The sequence below is a fragment of the Chionomys nivalis genome, chromosome 24 (assembly GCF_950005125.1).
Source record: "Chionomys nivalis chromosome 24, mChiNiv1.1, whole genome shotgun sequence".
Classification (NCBI taxonomy): Eukaryota; Metazoa; Chordata; class Mammalia; order Rodentia; family Cricetidae; genus Chionomys; species Chionomys nivalis.
In genome coordinates, this window is record NC_080109.1 from 44,274,649 (window position 1) to 44,297,756 (window position 23,108).

At 43.7% G+C, this 23,108-nt stretch overlaps 1 pseudogene; it reads left to right on the top strand.

The window, feature by feature from the left end:
* Window positions 1-12,362: 12,362 nt before the first annotated feature.
* Window positions 12,363-19,750, top strand: LOC130865833 (UBX domain-containing protein 2A-like; annotated as a pseudogene).
* Window positions 19,751-23,108: the final 3,358 nt, after the last annotated feature.

A 23,108-nucleotide genomic window follows, 5' to 3' on the forward strand; every position in this document is an offset into this window, starting at 1 on the left:
TGAAGGAGGTGTATCATTTTGAAGCTTCAAAAAATCTACATCATTCCCAGTTAGTTCTCTCTGCCTCGTGCTTGTGGATCAAGATGTAAGCGCTCAGCTACCGTCTTAACACCATGGCAACCTACATGATGCTGTGCTCTCCAACAGGGTGGTCATGGACGCTAACCCTCAAGAGCCACGATGCCAAAATCAAATCATTTCCCGGTGGCCTTGGTCATGGTGTTTTGTCACAGCCGCTGAAAAGTGACAAAGACACAGGGTCTCTGTATGGAGCCCCGGCTGTCCCAGCACTCATTGTGTAGATGAGGCTGGTCTTGAGCTCAGAGAGATCTTCATGCCTCTGCCTCCTGGGTGCTAAGATCAAAAACCTGCAATACCTCACCTGCCTAGTTGTCATTTAAAAACAAAAACTCTCTTAAATCATGAAAACCAAAACATAGAGTAGCAAACCATTGCTACAGGAAGAGTAGGTTTTCTATTTAAAATTTTAAATTATTATTATATCTGTATGAATGTTCTACCTTTGTGCATGTCTATGCACCACTTACATGCCTAGTACTTGCTGAGGCCAGAAGACAGCATTGAATCCCCTGGAAGTGGGGGTTGTGAGCTACCATGTAGGTGCTGGGACTCAAACTCAGGTCCCCTGCAAGGACAGTTAGTCCATCTCTCCAGCCCCAAGAGTAACTTTTCCAACAGTGTCTGTATTCACCTTTACTGAGACCCTTGTTCTTCCACACATACACCTTAGGTGTTGTGTAGACTTTCTTCTTTTCAGCCTGTAGTATTTTCTCTAGCTTTTCTTTTAGGAAGGTTTTATGATAATGAGCACCCTCATCATTTATCTTAGGATGTCTTCATCTCTTTCTACTTCTCTTCTAAGACAGTTTCACTGTGTAACCCTGGTTGGCATTGAACTCATGATCCTCTGCTTCCCCAGTGGTGGAAGGATAAGTATGCTCCACCACACCCTGTCCCTGACATTTAAAAGACAGCATTTTTGTTCATAGAAGTCTTGACACCTTTTTAAAAAACAATTTAAATGTATCAGTCTTCTAGGTTTCAAAGCTTATGATTTAAAAAAAAAAGAAAGAAAGAAAGAAAATGAAAACTCTGGGCTAGCGAGATGGCTCACTGTGTAAAAGCGTTTGCCTCCAAACCTGATGATCTGAGTGCAATACCCAGATTCCAGAATGGGTGGAAAACTGGCCTGAAGGCTGTTCTCTGCCTTCTGCATGTGTGTCATGGTAAATGCACGCCTGTTTGTGCACAAACACATACAGGACACAGAGAGAGAGAGAGAGACAGACAGACAGACAGACAGACAGAATAATGACAAAATAAAATTTAGAAAACAAAACTTAAGCCAGGCAGTGGTGGCACACGCCTTTAATCCCAGCATTTGGGAGGCAAAGGCAGGAGGATGTCTGTGAGTTTGGGGCCAGCCTGGTCTACAAGAGTTAGTTCCAGGACAGGCTGCGAAGCTACAGAGAAACCTGGTCTCCAAAAGAACAAAAACAACTTAACTTGTCTTTTTTTCTGGCATAGAATCTGAACCAAAACAAGGAAAGAACCTGTCTCCTATTTCCTCTTAGAAATCAGCAGGAGGAAATCATGTCAATGAAAGCAAAAGTCTATTAATTAGTTTCAGTTGGCAAAGAATTTGACTGTGAAGAAAACAATTAAGTAATTAACTTTACTTGGTAATAAAATCATACTTTCTGTCTCAGAGTAGGGCAAATATTTTGAAAGTTAAAGACTTGTGTAGCCCAGTGGTTCAGACACCCTAGGTATTGCAAGGTTGACTATATGAATGGGTTTTACATTATTCGAGGGTCCGTCTTTAAATTGTCGACTATAATGAAGACTATGAAGGCATCAAATACTGTTTATGGAACATTGCCCGTTTTATTCCAGCCTTGTAAGTTATCATAGGAAATAGATTTTCTTCTGAGTCCTCAACAAACTTAACCAAAATGAGAAAATTTTCCTCTGTTTATAACAGTGTCCGGAGTGTCTGTCTATCTGACATTTTAGCTCTATGGAGCAAGGGGAAGTCTTGGAAGATGGTCAAGAATGGAGAAAATTCAAATGACTTTTGACCACACCTGCTCACCATGCCTGAAACTCAGGTCAGCTGTGGAAACTTAATCCCCACTTTCTTCGCTGATTTAGGCTTCATTCTAAACAAAAACAGTTTGATGTGCTATTGTCTGCTAACACACATGGAATTTTACATTGAATTATATGCTCGACAATTGTCTAATGGTGTGAATCCCCGGCTGTAACATCACACAGAATAACTCTACCGTACCGAATATCCTCTTGCTGCATGTCCCTACCCATACCCGACACTTAGCATTTACTGAGGTAAGCCTTTCCTTACTGCCAACTCATGCTCAGAGGACCAGAGGCTTACAAGGAAATTCTGAAAACAGCAAAGGGAAGTCATGATAGCTGCTGATAGCTAATACTCTAACCGAATGAAAGAACAGCCGGGCTTTTACTGAGAAAGGAATGACTTACCAAGCAGAATATGACCTGGAAATACTGCTGTCACATGGACACACATGAAAAGAGCCAGCGTCAGGAGAACAAAGTCAGCATAGGTAGGGGTAGGATGGGGAGGAGGAGGAAATTTTTTTTAAGAGATGGTTGAACTATGTAGCCCCAGCCGGTCTGAACTCACTACGTAGACCATGAGAGCCTCAACCTCACATCCTGTCCCTGCCTCCCAAGTGCTGGGTTGGGCTCAAGGAATCCTTTACTTCAGCCTCCCAAGAAGCTGGGGGTTATAGTTAGTTATAGTTAGAGCCATTACACTGGGCTTTGTTAAGTCTTTTAGGTTTCCATTTTTCATCTATTTTTCATGCTTTTGTATTTCTGTGGGAGACAGGAAAACAACAGGGGATTTCCCCCCTAGTTTTAATTCCTGCTTCATTTGGTGAAGTGTGTACCGCCAGCCTCTCAGTCAAGGACTTCGCTGTCTTTAAGCATCTTAAACGTTGAAGGAAGCTGGCTTAAGCTGCCCTTTGTTTCGTTGTTCACATTTTTACATTTATTTTACTTCCTTGTGTGTGTATTTGCACACACACATGTGTGCATTCTCCCACACTATGTGTCCATAGATGTACTCATGACACCATGTGTAGAGGCCAGAGGACAGCTTGGGGAAGTCACTTCTCTCCCCCCACCATGTGTAAGAATTGAACTCAGGTCCTCAGGCTTGGCTGCAGTGCTTTGCCTGCAGAGCCAGCTCACAAGGTCCAAAGTCGCCTTCTGGTGATGTTTGTTGATGGATACTCATCTTACTGCAACTGACTTCCAGAGTGCCTCAAATACAGTTAGAACTGTAAGCTTTAATCAAATGAGGGCAAAGGAGCTGGGCATGGGGCTACAACCCTATAGTCTCATTACCCGAAAGCCTGAAGCCAGAGGACCCTTAGGCCAGCCTGGGCTATATAGCCAGAACTTGATCTCCACAAATGAAAACAAAAACAAGAAGGCAGTATAATTTTACTTAACCTTTGCACCGAAATGGCCATGGCAGCTCACACCTATAACCCCATGTCAGGGGGGCTTCCAGTCATGTGCCATCATGCCTGGTTTATGCATACGGCTTGAACTGGAAGTTTCTATGCACACTAAGCAAAGCCTTGAAGAAGAGGGCTATAATCCAGCCCCTGACTTAATTTTCTGAATGTACAGCATGCGAAGTGGGACCCTTCCATCTCTGAGCGTCTGCCATCTCATTGAAAGGAGAAATGCAGCGATGCATTATGATGCAATTATCTCTTACATCCCAAGAGCCCTCACAGCCAGAGTTAATCTAACCTGCAGCCACTGAAGACGCAAGACTGCTGTCCTTCTGTGTGCTCCGCCTGTGTGTCTAACCTGCCTCAACGAGAACAAAGTGACAGTTGGCCTTACTTGCCTTGCGTGTCACAGGTAGTCAACATTTACAACCTAAACTAATGCATAGCTGTAAGTTTAAATTATGTACTGCTCCATGACCCTGACCCAGATAACGCGTGTGCATCCTTTGCTGAAAGCTGCAGGTACAGAGGTTAAAAGCAGCTTCCGAAAATCCGCCATGAAGGTTGGATGCAACATTTATGGATGTTGGTAGATAAACATGATGTTTACTGTCTGGGTCAGTTGGAAGCAGTGACTTGATCCCTTGTGAGATTCTGTGAAAGACTTCTGTCTAGTACCCATTCCTTCCCATGTGAGGATGCATTCTATGCTGTTCAATAAACGAGAACACAAAGGCCCTTTGTTAGGGACAGACACCTTCAGACCGTCACACCTGGGCAGACATAGACACAGGAATAGATTCACAAGATGACTGCCTTCTTCAGGCATGCAACGGTTCTGACTCACCAAACAGACAGAAGATTTGAGGAGCATGGAATAAAGAATTCCAAACTGGACTCCATTTTAGTTAAATGACTCCAAGGGGAAGGGAAAGGAAGAAGCTACATTTCTTTCCTTCATGTAATATGGATTCCTTCCGGGTGACTCGGTCTCAATCACTAACTGCTTTTAGTCCATGCAGAGAAACAAAAGTGAAACCTACACAGAAAAGAAACTCAAGGATTCCTGGAGACGAGGCTAGTTCTGGGAAGTGGTACAAAGCTGGAACTCCACAAGGAAGTGAGAGAGTAAGCTTGCACCCCCAGGCATAGCCAGGGAAACAGCCCTTCTGAGAGCCTGAGAGCTAGCTGACCCTTCTCAGACTATAAGGAAACACACAAAACAGTCCATGTTGGCTGGGGGAGGCACATCCAGACTTCAGTGTATCCTTACTCCTAGATAATAATTATATATATATTCCCAGTATTTGGGAGGCTGGCCCAGGAGGATTGCCATGGGTTCAAGGACAGGCTAGGCTACAAAATACATCCCCCCATGTCTCCGGAAAAAAAAAAGGAAGTAAAGAGAGGAGGAAGGAGAGAAGAAAGGGGAAAGGAAAGAATTATTGAATTATTTTCTATGCATGAGATACATACCCATAATCCCAGAGATGGAGTCCTGGAGGCAAGAGGCTAGCCTGGGCTTTGTAATGAGCCCTTGACTCAAGTCAGACCAAGCAGTTTGCAAAAAGTAAAAGTGAAAGAAAGGAAGGAAAGAATTTAAGTCTGAGCACAAGAAAAATCACTCTATTGTACTTGTCAGAAGAAACATTGATTTAAGAAAAACAGCGACAGCTAGACTGGGATAAGGGCTTTGTAGGGGTGGGAGGCAGGGGCATGCTTGATAAGGTGTTGGAATATTGACTGGGTTTGGGGTCTGGCAGTCCTGAGTTCAGTCATTTGGAATCCGGAACTAAGTGTCCGTTCTGTCCAGTGTTTTTGGCGGGCTTTTGTAAGCGCGGGCTTCTGGCAGGAAGCTCTTTGTCCGTTAGCAATGTCTGCAAGCAATGGCTTCTGACTGGAAGGGGGTGGGGCTTGTCCTGAGGCCTCCAGCCTAACACTGACAAGGTAGATAGAACATTCAGTTAGAAGAAGACCATTTCCAGTGGTGGAGGAGAGATGAAAAAAGGGTTCATCCTCTTTCCCAGTCCAGCTGCCTCCTGCCCCTGGGGAAGGAGCAGGCACTCTGCCCACACTTCCATTATAGAAGGCAGGCTAGCCTTAGACTGAGCGGCAGCAGCAGCTCCTGGGGACACAGCGGTCTACACTGAAGCAAAGATGTGGAGAAGTGAACTTGAAATATGAAAAGAAAGGAAACATGAGGGTCAACCTACTTAGTATCTCTGAGCCCAATGGTCCTAACTAACCATCCACACCTCTGCTGAAGCCAGCCTGAAGACTGGTGGTGCAGACAGTATTATTCAAGTGCAGGTCTTTTGGCTAAGGATTCCCCTCTTTTAAAAGGAAGTGGGCCAGCCGGATTAGCAGTGGCCAAACCCACCAACCTGGATAAATAACAAATAAATAATACATAATAAATGTTGTATACATATATATTATTATATATCATTTTTATACACATATTATATATTAAAATATCATACATATTAAATTATATTAAAATTTTTTATATATAAAGTATATATATTAATGAGGAGTTTTATGGAGTGTGGGTTTCTTCCCTGGCACTGTGATAAAATCTGACAAAGAAGCCTAAAGGAAAGGATTCATTATGACTCACACATAGTTCCAGCTACAATCCACCATGGAAGGGAAGCCACAGCAGCTGTAGCATAAGGCTGTTGCTCACATGCATGTGCAATACGGAAACAGAGAGGGACCAGTGTGTGCCTCTAGTGCTGCTGACCTTGCCTTCCTCTTTCTGTGCAGTCTAGGAGGCCAGGGAACGGTCCCGCCCAGAGTTAAGATGGCTTCTCTTATACCAATTACTGCAATGAAGAGAATCTCTAACAGACAGTCTCAAGGGCTAACCTTCTAGATGCTGCCTTGCAGGTGTGCACAGAGGCTTTCTTTCCTCTCGGGGGACCCTAGGATCTAGTACACTGATCATCACATAGGGTGATGTGTGATGGAACTTTTGATTCTGTGCTTGAAGTTGTGTGTTTTACAATAAACATATCTTTTTGATGGCTTTGGGAGGCAGAGCCTTGTTACAGGTGAGTTCCATCCCTGAGGAGAAGCTGTCTCTGAGTTCCATCCCTGAGGAGAACCTGTCTCTGAGTTCCATCCCTGAGGAGAAGCTGTCTCTGAGTTCCATCCCTGAGGAGAACCTGTCTCTGAGCTCCATCCCTGAGGGGAACCTGTCACTGAGCTCCATCCCTGAGGAGAACCTGTCACTGAGCTCCATCCCTGAGGGGAACCTGTCACTGAGCTCCATCCCTGAGGAGAACCTGTCTCTGAGCTCCATCCCTGAGGAGAACCTGTCACTGAGCTCCATCCCTGAGGGGAACCTGTCACTGAGCTCCATCCCTGAGGAGAACCTGTCTCTGAGTTCCATCCCTGAGGAGAACCTGTCTCTGAATTCCATCCCTGAGGAGAACCTGTCTCTGAGATCCCTGAGTAGAACTTGTCACTGAGCTCCATCCCTGAGGAGAAGCTGTCACTGAGTTCCATCCCTGAGGAGAACCTGTTACTGGTTTCTATCTCTGAGGCCTACACAGGAGGAGAATTTGTTTCTGAGTTCTGTCTTTGAGGAGAACCTGTTACACACACATTTTGCAAGTATAAGAAGTAACCCTAAGAGGCTTTCCTGAGAAACCTCTATGTGAAAAGGCTGCTGCAGATGACAGTGCAAAGGGGGGAAGTGAGCTTGGCCGCGCTTTCCTCACTGTGCTGATTCAAACAAAGCACCCGGAGCTGGAGAGACAGCTCAGAGGCTGGCCACACTTGCTGCCTTGCAGAGGTCACATCAGGTGCCTTACAACTGCCTGGAGCTCTGGCTCCAGAGTTCTTCGGCATCCCTGGCCTCTGTGGGAACTTCCTCCATGTGTGCATACCTGCACACAGACATCTACTCATAGTTAGTAAAACTGTCCAAGGAACGCTCCTCCCTCCCAGGGCAGCCCTGCTCCTTGGTAACGTTATTTTATCTCTCTAAATTTGAGTCTGTTCTGTTCTAACTCTGGTGACTTAAATGACACCGTCTTTTTAAAGCATTTATTGCAGGACACCCCTGGCATCAAAACAGTGTCCTGCTGTCCACTCTGGACAGCAGATTGATGGCGGGGAAGCTGCACACACATCTACTAGTGAGAGAAGATAGAACGGCTCAGTGGTTGTCGGCACTGGCCTTGTTCTGCGCACAGGTGAAGACCAAGAATTTGATTCCTTGTTTCCCTTTAAGCTTCTGGAAATTCTAGTGCTCACCCAGGAAATCTCCTCTGAGTGATGTCAAGCCTGTTTGTGGCAGCACAGTGCTTCAAGCTGAAAGGAGGTAGGTGTGGCATTCCAAGGCAGACCAGACTGCCAAGTAACCTTGACTGAACTTGTTTTTGCTACTACAGGTCTTCTGGCCCTTCTGCTTCTCTTCTCCCCAGCTGCACCGTAACACCGACATGGGACAAAGAAACAGCTTGTCCTGAGGAAGGGGTTTCACAGCTAAGCGTCGTGACCAATGCCAAGCTGGATGCACATTTGCATAGAATAAATGTATAGTAGTGTGCATACCTTTATTTTCACAGGGGCAGGGTTGAGTAGGGGTCCCACGCAGTCTGAGCTGTTCTCAGAACCACTGTGTAGCTGAGGATGACTTTTGAACTCCTGATCTTCCTGAGTGCTAGATTTACCAGTGTGAGCCATTGTATGTAGCTTGCACACATGTGTTCTTAAACGCTGAATACTTTTGCCAGCCCAGGTGGAACGCCCTCATTTCCTCTCTTCTCCAGGGGTTGAAACGTCAAATTCTGCAGGACTTGTGGTCAGCACTGCCGATTTAGTCCCTTAGAAACTGCTTCTGAGAGGTTAATGTGCTGTTTTTTTAATCTTTTACAAAATAGATAAGATTTGTATTTGTGTGTGTGAATGAGTGTATTCCGTGTGTGTGTGTGTGTGTGTGTGTATGCATGCTTGAAGGACCCGGAAAAGCAGCCAATACTCTTAACGACAGAGCTATCTCTTCAGTCCTAAGATTTCTATTTTAGCTGGCAGGAAATCAGTTTGTTTACAATTTCAGGAAACTGGGTGGAGTGTGTTGTCGATAAATTTTGAATTGAGTCCAAAATAATAAGCGAGTATATTGTTTTGTTGTGTGTATTGTTTTGTTGTGTGTATTGTTGGGGGTCAGGTCCTTTCCTACTAATGCATGCAGTGAGCTGAATTCCCAGCTCTAAGTATATTGTTATAGTCAACTAATTAAGTGAGCTTAATTAATGTAAAAAGGAAGAAATTTGAAATCTTCTCTTGCACAGAAAGATATTCCAAATTGGTTTGTTTATTCATAAAGAAGAGAAAAGCAATCAGAAACAAAATCAAAAAGACTAATTTTCAGACAATGAGACCCTATTGCTGAAGAAACAATACACTTCAGTTGCAGGAGACAGAAAAAACGAGCTGGAATTGCCCTGCAAATTCCTCCCAGCTGACTGGCTTCCTTAGTGCTGAGAGATACTATGCAGGCTGCTGAGAAACACGTTACCAATGCGTGTGGCTCCTGCATGCTATGAGGCTGACTTGGGGGAGGGGGGCTACTGGGCCGTGACTGTCACTGAGGCATCTAACCAGTCTCCAGCTGGTGTGAGACTGGTTTTACAGGAAGGAACTCATGCTTGGGCTATGTAAACCTGGTCAAAACCCCAAAGCTGGGAAGGTCATGGAATGGCCCTCACAGACTTGTATCTTTGAATGTTTGATCATTAGGAAGTAGCTACTTGACAGGGATTGGGAGGCATGGCCTTCTTGGAGAAAGTGTGTCCGTATGAGTGGGCTTTGGGGTTTCAAATGCTCAAGCCAGGCCCAGTGTGTGTCTCTCTCCCTCTTTCTGCTGCCTGCTGATCCAGATAGAGAACTTTCACAGTGCTCTGCCTGCATGCTGCCTTGGTTCCTGCCATGGTGATAATGGACTAAATCTCTGACCTGTAAACCAGTCCCAATTAAATGCTTTCCTTTAGACGCATTGTTGTGGTCATGGTGTCTCTTCACAGCAATAGGACAGTGGCTAAGACTCAGGTCCTACCCTAAGGATACTGTAGTGATTTTGCTGTACGGACATTCTGTTAAACTACCTTCCAAATATTTAAGATTTGTGCCTGTGACTTATGCTGATCCCAAACTTGGTCAAAGAGGCCTCCTTCTGCAGTGGGGAAGTCAGTGCTGAGACCTATCGTTGGCCAGAGTGCTGGAGATCAGTTAACTATTGAGTGCTCATCCCTAAACAGAACGTTTATGTTAAGTCCACCAAAGCTCAGGAAACAACACTGAGGAGGGCGGAGAGAAGATGAAAGCCATTAACATGGGAGGAGAGACATGAAATGCTGTCTTCTGGACACCGTGGGGCCATTGCGCTGTGAACTCAGAGCAGCTGTGGTTATGTTGTGACTGGGACAGAGAATGGTGTGGTTCCCAGATGAAGTGCTATTGGTGGGTAATGGTTGCTTGAGGGGGTGATTTTCCTCAGTGGGGTGGCCACTGGTGGAGGGTCTGGTGGATCCCCATCCCTTGGTTACAAAGGTAGCTGCAAAGAAGAGGAGGAGGAAGGCATGGAAGTGGAAAGGGGCAGGACTGGGGGAGTCCAGGTGGAGTGGGAGGGGGGACTCGGGTTGGATATGACCATAATGCATTGTTTACATGTATGAAATTGTAAAAAAAATTCAACTGAAGTTTTGAATACAGCTAGGTCAGACTTTGCACTCGTGAATGTAAAGTGATTTACTTTTATTTTCAGTTGCTGCTTTTCCACAGTAGATATGTAGCAGAGCACTTTGTACTTTTCCTTGACCTATGATTATTGGGTCATACGAATGTTGCTTTTTGTCATCAGTGACACCAAGCATATGTAGTAATGAGAGAAGCATGGGAAGGAAGGGAGAAAGGAAGGGAGGGAGAAAGAGAGGAAGGGAGGGAGAAAGGGAGGGAGGGAGAAAGAGAGGAAGGGAGGGAGAAAGAGAGGAAGGGAGAAAGGGAGGGAGGGAGAAAAGGAGGGAGGGAGAAAGGGAGGGAGGGAGAAAGAGAGGGAGAGAGAAAGAGAGGGAGGGAGAAAGAGAGGGAGGGAGAAAGGGAGGGAGGGAGAAAGAGAGGGAGGGAGAAAGGGAGGGAGGGAGAAAGGGAGGGAGGGAGAAAGAGAGGAAGGGAGGGAGAAAGGGAGGGAGGGAGAAAGAGAGGAAGGGAGAAAGGGAGGAACAGAGAAAGGGAGGAAGGGAGGGAGGGAGAAAGGGAGGGAGGGAGAAAGAGAGGAAGGGAGAAAGGGAGGGAGGGAGAAAAAGAGGAAGGGAGAAAGGGAGGGAGGGAGAAAGAGAGGGAGGGAGAAAGGGAGGGAGGGAGAAAGAGAGGGAGGGAGAAAGGGAGGGAGGGAGAAAAAGAGGAAGGGAGAAAGGGAGGGAGGGAGAAAGAGAGGGAGGGAGAAAGAGAGGGAGGGAGAAAGGGAGGAACAGAGAAAGGGAGGAAGGGAGGGAGGGAGAAAGGGAGGGAGGGCTGAAATGAACCTGGTAGTCCTAGGGAGAACTAGAATGAGCAGACAAGGGCAAGCTGCCTGGCTCTCTGGAGCACGGCCAGCAGACGCCCTAAGTCTTGTTGAGGCGGGGTAGGAAGGGTGGTGTTTCATTGCTCTTTTGTTGCTTCGAGTTCAATTCTGAGTTCAATTCCCAGCAACCACGTAGTAGCTCACAACCATCTATAATGAGATCTGGTACCTTCTTCTGGCCTGCAGGTATACACACAGAGCACTGTATACATAATAAGCAAATAAATCTTTTTAAAAAAGAATCTTAAAATAGCAGTGAACCATTCTTAAGGCTATTGCTTTCTAGGAATCTCACAAGAGCCCCAGGTGCAGTAAACAGTGTGTCTTAACCCTCAGGTTCAGCCTTTCTGACCCATTTTTAAAAAACAATCTTTTTCATTTTACATACCTGTCCCAGTTCCCTCTCCCTCCCCTCCTCCTACTCCCCCACCCCCCACTCCCCATCCACTCCTCAGAGAGGGCAAGGTTTCCCACAGGGAGTCAACAAAGTCTAGCATATCAATTTGAGGCAGAATCAAGGCTCTTCCCCCTATATCTAGGCTGAACAAAGGTATCTCTTCATAGAGAATGGGCTCCAAAATGCCAGTTCATGCACTCGGGATAAATCCTGGCCACACTGCCAGTGACCCCACAAACTGCAGAAGCCACACTACTGTCACCCGCATTTAGAGGGTTTAGTTTGGTCCTATGCAGGTTTCTCCGCTGTGAGTTCAGAGTCAGTGAGCTCCCACTAGCTCAGTCTGACCCATATTTTTTATCTTGTCAGACTACAGTCCCTAGGCAAGCCACCGTGGTGCCATATTATAATCTTATTTATTTATAAAGAGGAAAGGGGATGGAGAGAGGAACTGCTGGTAAGAGCATTACCTGCTCCTCCAGAGGACAGAGCTGAGGTTCCCAGCACCCACGTGGTGACTCACAACCCATCAGGAACTCCAGTGATCCGACACCTCTCCTGACCTCCAAGGGCTGTTTCAAGTGATCTGACCCCTCTCATGGGCTTCTCTATGTATACAATACGCATACACACATCAGACACAAGCACAGAAAATAAAGCAAAATTTAAAAATAAAAAACAGGGGGAAATGCACGTCCGGTGTGCTGAGGGAGGCAGACGGGGTCTCCGCAGCAGGGTGGTCCCTACAGAGGGTCTCCAGATGCTCCTGAACGGGGAGGGGCTACGGCCGCGCAGCCGCGGTGGCGCTTGTGGACCCTAGACGACAGAGGACTAGGCCCTGAGTAGAAGAAAGAGAATGAAAGAAGTAGATAACCTTGACAGTATAAAAGAAAAAAGGATTTGTGAACTAGGACCTCCTAACAATCAGCCCCTCAATGATAATCAGCAAAGGGACTGGGAATATTTTGTTGACAGCCTTTTTTTTTTTACTGGAATCATAACAAATATTGATTGATTGATTAATTTATTTATTTATTAAAGATTTCTGCCTCCTCCCCGCCACCACTTCCCATTTCCCTCCCCCTCCCACGATCAAGTCCCCCTCCCTCGTCAGCCCAAAGAGCAATCAGGGTTCCCTGCCCTGTGGGAAGTCCAAGGACCACCCAGCTCCATCCAGGTCTAGTAAGGTGAGCATCCAAACTGCCTAAGCTCCCACAAAGCCAGTACGTGCAGTAGGATCAAAACCCAGTGCCATTTATCTTGAGTTCACAGTAGTTCTCATTGTCCACTATGTTCAGCGAGTCCGGTTTTATCCCATGCTTTTTCAGACCCAGGCCAGGTGGCCTTGGTGAGTTCCTGATAGAACATCCCCATTGTCTCAGTGTGTGGGTGCACCCCTTGCGGTCCTGAGTTCCTTGCTCGTGCTCTCTCTCTTTCTGCTCCTGATTTGGACCTTGCGATTTCAGTCCAGTGCTCCAATGTGGATCTCTGTTTCTGTCTCCTTTCATCGCCTGATGAAGGTTAATATTCAGGAGGATACCTATATGTTTTTCTTTGGGTTCACCTTCTTATTTAGCTTCTCTAGGATCACGAATTATAGTCTCAATGTCCTTTATTTATGGCTAGAAACCAAATATGAGTGAGTACATCCCATGTTCCTATTTTTGGGTCTGGCTCACCTCACTCAGGATAGTGTTTTCTATTTCTGTCCATTTGCATGCAAAATTCAGGAAGTCATTGTTTTTTACTGCTGAGTAGTACTCTAATATGTATATATTACATACTTTCTTCATCCATTGAAGGGCATCTAGGTTGTTTCCAGGTTCTGGCTATTACAAACAATGCTGCTATGAACATAGTTGAGCATATACTTTTGTTGTATGATAGGGCATATCTTGGGTATATTCCCAAGAATGGTATTGCTGGGTCCAGGGGTAGGTTTATCCAGACTTTCCTGAGAAACCGCCACACTGCTTTCCAAAGTGGTTGTACAAGTTTGCATTCCCACCAGCAATGGATGAGTGTACCCCTTTCTCCACAACCTCTCCAGCAAAAGCTATCATTGGTGTTTTTGATTTTAGCCATTCTGACAGGTGTAAGATGGTATCTTAAAGTTGTCTTGATTTGCATTTCCCTGATCGCCAAGGAAGTTGAGCATGACCTTAAATGTCTTTTGGCCATTTGAACTTCTTCTGTTGAGAATTCTCTGTTCAACTCAGTGCCCCATTTTATAATTGGGTTGATTGGCCTTTTACGGTCTAGTTTCTTGAGTTCTTTATATATTTTGGAGATTAGACCTTTGTCAGTTGTGGGGTTGGTGAAGATCGTCCCCCAGTCAGTGGGTTGCCTTTTTGTCTTAGTGACAGTGTCCTTTGCTTTACAGAAGCTTCTCAGTCTCAAGAGGTCCCATTTATTCAATGTTGTCCTTAATGTCTGTGTTGCTGGGGTTATATGTAGGAAGTGGTCTCCTGTGCCCATGTGTTGTAGAGTACTTCCCACTTTCTCTTCTATCAGGTTCAGTGTGTTCGGACTGATATTGAGGTCTCTAATCCATTTGGACTTGAGTTTTGTGCATGGTGATAGATATGGATCTATTTTCATTCTTCTACAGGTTGACATCCAGTTTTGCCAGCACATTTTGTTGAAGATGCTCTCTTTATTCCATTGTATACTTTTAGCTCCTTTATCAAAAATCAGGTGTTCATAGGTTTGTGGGTTAAAGTCAGGGTCTTCTATTCAATTCCATTGGTCGACTTCTCTGTTTTTATGCCAATACCAAGCTGTTTTCAATACTATAGCTCTGTAATAGAGTTTGAAGTCAGGGATGGATTGTAATGCCTCCAGACAATCCTTTATTATATAAGATTGTTTTGGCTATCCTGGGTCTTTTGTTTTTCCATATAAAGTTGATTATTGTCTTTTCCAGATCTGTGAAGAATTTTGATGGGATTTTGATGGGGATTGCATTGAATCTATAGATTGCTTTTGGTAGAATTGCCATTTTTACTATGTTGATCCTCCCAATCCAAGAGCAAGGAGATCCTTCCATATTCTAGTGTCCTCTTCGATTTCTTTCTTCAAAGATTTAAAGTTCTTGTTAAATAGATCTTTCATTTCCTTAGTTAGAGTTACCCCAAGATATTTTATGCTATTTGTGGCTATTGTGAAAGATAATGCTTCTCTGATTTCCCTCTCTGCTTCCTTATCCTTAGTGTATAGGAAGGCAACTGATTTTTTGGAGTTGATCTTGTATCCTGCTACATTACCAAAGGTGTTTATCAGCTGTAGGAGTTCTTTGGTAGAGTTTTTGGGGTCGCTTATGTATACTATTATATCATCTGCAAATAACAAAAGCTTAACTTCTTCCTTTCCAATACGAATCCCCTTGATCCCCTTATGTTGTCTTATTGCTATTGCTAGAACTTCAAGCACTATATTGAAGAGGTATGGAGAGAGTGGACATCCTTGTCGTGTTCCTGATTTTAGTGGGATGGCTTTGAGTTTTTCTTCGTTTAATTTAATGTTAGCTGTCGGCTTGCTGTAAATAGCTTTTATTATATTTAGGTATGATCCTTGTATCCCTAATCTCTCCAAGACCTTCATCATAAAGGGGTGTTGAATATTGTCGAATGCTTTTTCAGCATCTAATGAAATGATCATATGGTTTTTTTCTTTCAGTTTATTTATATGGTGGATTACATTGATAGATTTGCATATGTTGAACCAGCCCTGCATCTCTGGAATGAAGCCTACTTGATCATAATGGATAATTTTTCTGATGTGTTCTTGGATTCGGTTTGCCAGCATTTTACTGAGAATTTTTGCGTCGATGTTCATGAGTGAGATAGGCCTGTAATTCTCTTTCTCGGTTGGGTCTTTGTGTGGTTTTGGTATCAGGGTAACTGTAGCTTCATAAAAGGAATTTGGCAATGACTCTTCTGTTTCTATATTGTGAAATACATTAAGAAGTATAGGTATTAGCTCTTCTTGGAAGTTCTGGAAGAATTTAGCATTGAAGCCGTCTGGACCTGGGCTTTTTTTGGAAGGGAGAATTTTGATAACCGTTTCTAATTCTTCGCGACTAACAGGTCTATTTAGATCATTCACCTGGTCTTGGCTTAGCTTTGGTATATGGTACTTATCCAAAGAAATGTCCATTTCATTTGCATTTTCCAGTTTTGTGGCATACAGGCTTTTGTAGTAAGATCTAATGATTCTCTGAATTTCCTCTGTGTCTGTGGTTATGTCCCCCTTTTCATTTCTGATCTTATATATTTGTGTGTTCTCTCTCTGTCATTTAATTAGCTTGGATAGGGGTTTGTCAATCTTGTTGATTTTCTCCAAGAACCAACTTTTTGTTTCATTGATTCTTTGGACTGTTTTCTGTGTTTCTATTTTGTTGATTTCAGCCCTCAGTTTGATTATTTCCAGTCTTCTACTCCTCCTGGGTGTGTCTGCTTCTTTTTTTTCTAGAGCTTTCAGGTGTGCTGTTAAGACCTCAATGTATGCTTTCTCCGTTTTCTTTAAGTGGGCACTTAGTGCTATGAACTTTCCTCTAAGCACTGCTTTCATCGTGTCCCATAGGTTTGAGTATGTTGTCTCTTTATTTTCATTAAATTCAAGGAAAACTTTAATTTATTTCTTAATTTCTTCCTTGACCCAGGTGTGGCTCAGTAGTTGACTGTTCAGTTTCCATGAGTTTGTCGGCTTTCTGGGGGTAGCATTGTTGTTGCCTTCTAACTTTAATCCATGGTGATCTGATAAGACACAGGTGGACACTGATATTTTTTTTTTGTATCTGTGGAGGTTTCCTTTGTTTCCAAGTATGTGGTCAATTTTCGAGAAGGTTCCATGAGTTGCAGAGAAGAAGGTATATTCTTTCCTATTTGGGTGGAGTGTTCTATAGATGTCTGTTAAGTCCATTTGCTTCATTACCTCCAACAATTCTCTTAATTCTCTATTAGGTTTCTGTCTGATTGGCCTGTCCATTGATGAAAGAGGTATGTTGAAATCTCCTACTACTAGTGTGTGTGGTTTGATGTCTGCCTTGAGTTTTAGTAATATTTCTTTTACATAAGTGGGTGTTTTTATATTAGGGGCGTAGATATTCAGGATTGAGACTTCATCCTGATGAATTGTTCCTGTTATGAGTATAAAGTGTCCATCTCGATCTCTTCTGATTGATTTTAGTTTGAAGTCAGTTTTGTTAGAAATTAGTTTGGCCACACCTGCTTTTTTCTTAGGACCATTTGCTTGAAAAACCTTTCCCATCCCTTTACTCTGAGTAGATGCCTGTCTTTGTGGTTGAGATATGTTTCTTGCAAACAGCAGAATGTTGGATCTTGTTTTCATATCCAATCTCTTAGCCTGTGCCTTTTTATAGGTGAATTGAGACCATTAATATTAAGTGATATTAATGACCAGTGGTTGTTTACTCCGGTTATTCCTATTGTTTTTGGTAGTAAAGTTTGTGTGTCTCCCTTCTTTGAGTCATGCTGGTGAAGGGTCGCTAGATGCCTGAGTTATTGTAGGCAGTGCTGGCTATGTTGGTTTCCTTGGGTTGCGATTTTCCTTCTATTACTTTCTGTAAGGCTGGATTTGTGGCTACGTATTGTTTAAATTTGTTCTTATCCTGGAATGTCTTGTTTTCTCCATTGATAGTGAATGATAGCTTGGCTGGGTATAGTAGTTTGGGTTTGCATTCATGGTCTCTTAGTTTCTGCAGTACCTCTATCCAGGACCTTCTGGCTTTCATGGTTTCCATAGAGAAGTCAGGTGTAAGTCTGATCGATTTACCTTTATAAGTTACTTGCCCTTTTTCCTTTGCAGCTCTTAATATTCTTTCTTTAATCTGTATATTTTGTGTTTTGATTATAATATGGCGAGGGGATTTTTTTTATCCAGTCTGTTTGATGTTCTGTATGCTTCTTGAATATTCAAAGGAATATCTTTCTTTATGTTGGGAAAGATTTCTTCCATAATTTTGTTAAAAATATATTCTGGGCCTTTGAGCTGTGACTCTTCTCCTTCTTCTATCCCTATTATTCTCAGGTTTGGTCTTTTTATTGTGTCCCATATTTCCTGAATGTTTTGTGATGAGAATTTGTTGGCTTTGCTGTTTTCTTTGATCAGTGCGTTTATTTTCTCTATGTGGTCTTCAGAATCTGAGATTCGTTCTTCTATCTCTTGTATTCTATTGATTATGCTCGTTTCTGTAGTCCCTGCTTGTTGACCTAGATTTTCTTTTTTTTTATTTTATTTTTTTAACCCTAACCCTAACCCTAAACCCTAACCCTAACCCTAACCCTAACCCTAAACCCTAAACCCTAACCCCTAACCCTAACCCTAAACCCTAACCCTAACCCTAACCCTAAAGACCTAGATTTTCTATATCTATCCTCAGTTTGTGTTTTCTTCCTTGCTTCAATTTCAGTTTTCAATTCTTTTTTCTTTTTCTTTCTTTTTTTTTTTTCAAGACAGGGTTTCTCTGTGGTTTTGGAGCCTGTCCTGGAACTAGCTCTTGTAGACCAGGCTGGTCTTGAACTCACAGAGATCCACCTGCCTCTGCCTCCCGAGTGCTGGGATTAAAGGTGTGCGCCACCTCCGCCTGGGCAGTTTTCAATTCTTGAACTGTTTCCATTACCTGTTTGATCTTTTTTTCTTGGTTTCCCAGGGTATCATTTACATATTTACTCATTTCTTCAAACTTTTTGTTATACTTCTCATCCATTTCTATAAGGGCATTTTTTACATGTTGTTTAAGGGACTCTATTGCTTTCATAAAGTCAATTTTTTCCACTTCTGTGTTAGGGTGTTCAAGTCCTTCTGTTGTAAGATCATTGCGTTCTGGTGTTTTCATGTTGTTTTTCAGATTGTTGGGTGAATTTTTCCTTGGCGCCTGCCCATCTCCTCCTATCGACGCGATCTCATGTGTCTTTTAAAACAGGAACAGGTTTACCTGCTGGCCAAGGGCCCCGCTTACAAAGTGCCCTCGCTCCGTTTCCTGGCTCCTGCCATGGGCCAAGATCTCTCTCACCATTCAGAAGGGTCTTCAGGACCAGGACCAGGCTCCCCGTTCACCAGGGACCTCGCCAATAGAGAAACTCCCATTGCCCTCTGCCCCGAGCTCCCGACCCAGCGCCCAAACAGGCTATACTGGGTGATCCCGTGGCCCCGTGGAAGGGAGGGGGAGTGAAGGAGGGCCCTGGGCACAAGCTGGGATGTGCCAGGGAGAGAGAGGTCACAGCAGAGGAGGAGCAGCCCCAGCAGAGGGTACCAGCCCTTGCAGGCTAACCGGGGGGTCAAGGGGATCAGGGAATGCCCCCGCTCCATTTCCTGTGTCCCACTATGGGCCTAGAACACTCTCCCCACTCAGGAGGGTCTTCAGGGACAGGACCAGGCTCCCCGTTCACTCGTGGACCTCGCCAATAAAAGGCCTCCTACTCTGCAGGCCAGGCCCCAAAAAACCTACTTGATTTAATTGTAGTGGGGCGATCTGCTCTCAGTGTGGGCTTCACTATTTCATGCCTGGACTATCCCGCATCCGCTGCGTCTGCGTGTGCCGGTGTCCACCGCGTCTGCCTGTTGACAGCCTTTTTGAAGAAGCAGAGAAGCTTGGTGCCAAATGTTTGTCCCCCACTGAACAGAAGAAACAGGAGATGCAATTTTAAAATTGTGGGGAAAGGATTTAAAGTCAATGGTGACTGTAGAAGTTCCTCTGATGGTGCACATCAGCAGTTCCTGAACTCCATCAAAAAGGGGAGATTACCTTCAGAATTACGGGGAATTTTTGATAAAGAAGAAGCTGATGTTAAAGTTGAAGATTAAAAAAAAGAAGAAGAAGAAGTATGTATATCTACAAAGCCTGTGTCCCAGCCCTTCTCAGGACAGGGCCACAGACTAGGAATCATTTCTAAAGCAAAGAGTATCGAAGTAGAAAATAAAGTACTTTTTCTGCTGTGTCAGTGAACAACTTAGATCCAGATCTGGTTGTCCGATGGGGAAAGACTGTCCAAAGATTTAACATTTCTCGTAGGGTGAGCCAGATCAAAGACTTCACTGAAAAATACCAAGGATCTCAGAGAAGCACCCCCACCCCACCCCTTTGCCCTGGCAACAGCTCTTCCTTTCCTCAGACTTCTGGATGAGATGCTCACATTGGAAGAAGCAGTTTTGCAGAATGCTGCAATTATTCAGAGACTCCAGATAACTTCTGAACCTTTTAGAAAACCCCAACAGTTTTGATTTTAGAGACTGAGAGAAATGACGGTTGGAAGTAGACATGCAGAAGGGAGAGACAAGTCAGTTTGAGCTTGTGGTTTGAGTGCTACTTAATTCCTTGGGGGGGGTTAAATAATCACAAGTTAGGAGAGTAATGTATGTCTGGAAACCACAGCTAATGCATTTTTCCCACAGAAAAAAAATATGTACCTTCAAATCCTAGTTAAACGATATGAGATATTAAATAGCTATGTCATTAATCTTAATGTGGCCTAAATTAAGAGCTTTCACAGCATTAGTACCGAAACATTTCCAAACAGCAGATATTAGTATAAATGTTAGCTATTTCGGTTTTTAAATAGCAATATATTAAAATATTGTGCATGGCATGTTAAAAGGACCAAGGTAATTATTATAGTGCCTGTGCCCAACCCTCATGGCTTCTCAGTTTTCACTCTGCTGAATTAAGCTCTAAGTAATTAAAATATAAATACAAATCAATAAAAACACAAGTGAGGTATACGTTGTAGCAAAGATTAAGTGGCTCATACCAGCAGCAGTATCCATAGGTGCTGGATATATTCTATAAACTTTTTATGTGAGTTATATGTATATATGTATATATATTAAAAACTTAAAGTTTGGTCAGGTGGTAGTAGTGAACATCTTTAATTTCAGTACTCAGGAGGCAGCCGCAAGCAGATCTCTGAGTTCAAGGCCAGCCTGGTCTGCAGAGTGAGTTCCAGGACAACCAGGGTTATATAGAGGAACCATATCTGGGGTGGGGGAGGGAGAAGAACCCTCAAAGTTTTCAAATGTTGTTCACTTAACCGCAATGACTTCGAAGCTGCGCACAGTTGTGCATGCGCTGTAGCTCCCACTCCCACCCCTAGACCTCCTGAGAGAGGAGGGTCATGTGAGCCCAAGCAAGCCCTGTCTCTTAACACCTAGAGAGGTGGCTCAGCAGTTAAGAGCACTGGCTGCTTTTGCTGTGGATCCGGGATCAATTCCCAGCACCCACATGGCAACTCAAAACCACTCTAACTCCTGTTTCAAGGCATCCAACTCCCTCTTCTGACCCCTGGGCACTGCACTCAAATGAGCCATGCAGGCAAAAGCACATAATTTCCAAAGCATGAAAGGATTTCTTGAGAAAAGTGGCATTGTGATTTTTTTCTAAAAGTTTGTCTGAGAATGAAGATGAATGATTCTCACCTGTTTTTCCGTTCTCTCTGCTGTAGGCTCACTTACCTTGCAGCCTCTAGAAGACAGCTCTTTTCATCCATGAGAATAGGAAGGAAGTCTGTAACACTATATGATTAGAAAAGACATTTTGAGAAAGGATCATTTGGGAGTCCTTTCCAAAGGGCCAATACCTGGCCAAACATGGTAGCCCACATCTGGGATCATAGTGCTTAGGAAGCTGAGGCAGAAGAATTACCGTGAGGTCAAGGCCATCTTGGGCTACAGAATAAGACTGTCTTAAAACAACAAAGTCTGTTCCTGCCACCTACCACAAATGTTACAGTTCACTGAGTTGGTGATGGTGCCAGCTCCATTTAGAGCCTTGAGTTTGCAGGGATTTAGTGTAACACTGCAGGAATCTTGCTAGGCCTGAGTCCTGTGAGAATCCACCCTGTATACTTCACCACAGACCGTGGCTGAATCCCCCGACATGCAGGGTGTAGACCTCACTGAGCTGTATCCTCTTCCCAAGTTTACTCAGGCTGCCCTCTTGAAGCTAAAGCACTCATGACGTAGCCTGTGCCTTGCCTCGCATCACAGATGAGGCGGAGCTGGGAAAGAGTGAATGGGGTTTTAACTGAGACTCAGGAATAACAAGGCAGAACCTATGTACGGAACTGGACGCCATGGCTCCGCCCTTTCTTTTGTGGTCTTCTTTTAAAGACACTCTCTTCCCTAGCCCCCAGCCTTCCACATGCCACACCTTCATCCTCTGGGTGGGCAGTGGAGAAGAGAGGATGGCGGAGAGCATTTTCATTTTGTCCTTTAACTAGGAATTCAGCAGGTACGTAATAGAAAATTAAATATTTATTGTTGATAATGTTTACACAGAGCACTCTTTAGTAAAACAGAAATAATGATGTTCTTACCAAATAAAAGAGGGTAGTAAAACTGATGATTCTGTCTTTCAGATACAGGCAAAGCTTTCAAATGTTAATATGTTCAAAAATCTCTAAGGAAATGTTTCATATAGCCCTATCATGGAACTTCTATTTGCGCCGTTGTAATTGATAAGTAGTTCTCTTTATTTTTATGAACGGCCTTTCACAAGAATGTTACTCATGTCTCTACAAGAAAGGAAAGAAAGAGAGAGAGAGAGAGAGAGAGGGAAGGAGGGAGGGAGGGAGGGAGGGAGGGAGGAAAAAAATTTCTTCGTGAATTTCCAAGTTTGTTATTAACCAAAAGCTATAGGGTTTTCTTGTGTACCCTATGGAGTACACACTGGGAGACGTTCCAATAGGAAGGACAGTCATCAGCAATAACTTGCAGTTTTCTAAACTGTGAAAATGTTAGTGTGAATAATGTTCTTAAAGATACTCATCTGATAAAGCTTTTTACTTGAAAATTCAAAGCTGAGAAGTTGCTAGACTCCTTACTACAGGTTGACTGTGGGAGAATCAATTGGAAGGGAAGCAAAGCTTGAGACAAGTGACCATCTTAGGAGTGGGATGCAATTTGACCCAATTCATTGCTTCAAATCTGACACCAGTTATCTTGCAGATAAGGTGGACTTATAGGAGTACCTATCTGATTTATGCATCCTAATCTGCCAGCTAGATTACTATGCACTCTCAAAGCTAAAATAATCTTACATTATCCTAACTTATTCTGTACACCTCATAATGTTTCCATACATTGGCAGTGCAGTATATGTGTATTTATTTCAGTGCCTTAATATATTTTTAATGTGGTATTTTGCTAATGGTTAAATGAACTGTTCTCTTAAAGATGTAAATGCTATTCATTGAAAGGATCTGTTAAGTAATTTACAGTTGTTATAAAATAGTACATGTGAACAAAAAAAAATAGGGAAAAGAAAACCAAAGGTCCTTAGCAAACCTTTGAGGTATAATTTGAGAACCACTGTGGTAATTTGAATGTAATTGGCCGCCATAATCCCAAAGGAAGTGACACTATTAGGAGGTGTGGCCTTGTTGGAGGAAGTGTCTCACCGTGGGAGCAGGCTTTGAGGTCTCTTTTGCTCAAGCTTTTCTCAATGTGACAATCAGTCTACTTCCTATTGCCAGCATATCAACATGCAGCAGCTGCCTCTCCAGCACCATGTCAGTCTGCCTGCATATCACCATGTCTACCTCTCCAGCATCATGTCTGCCCACATATCACCATGTCTACCCAC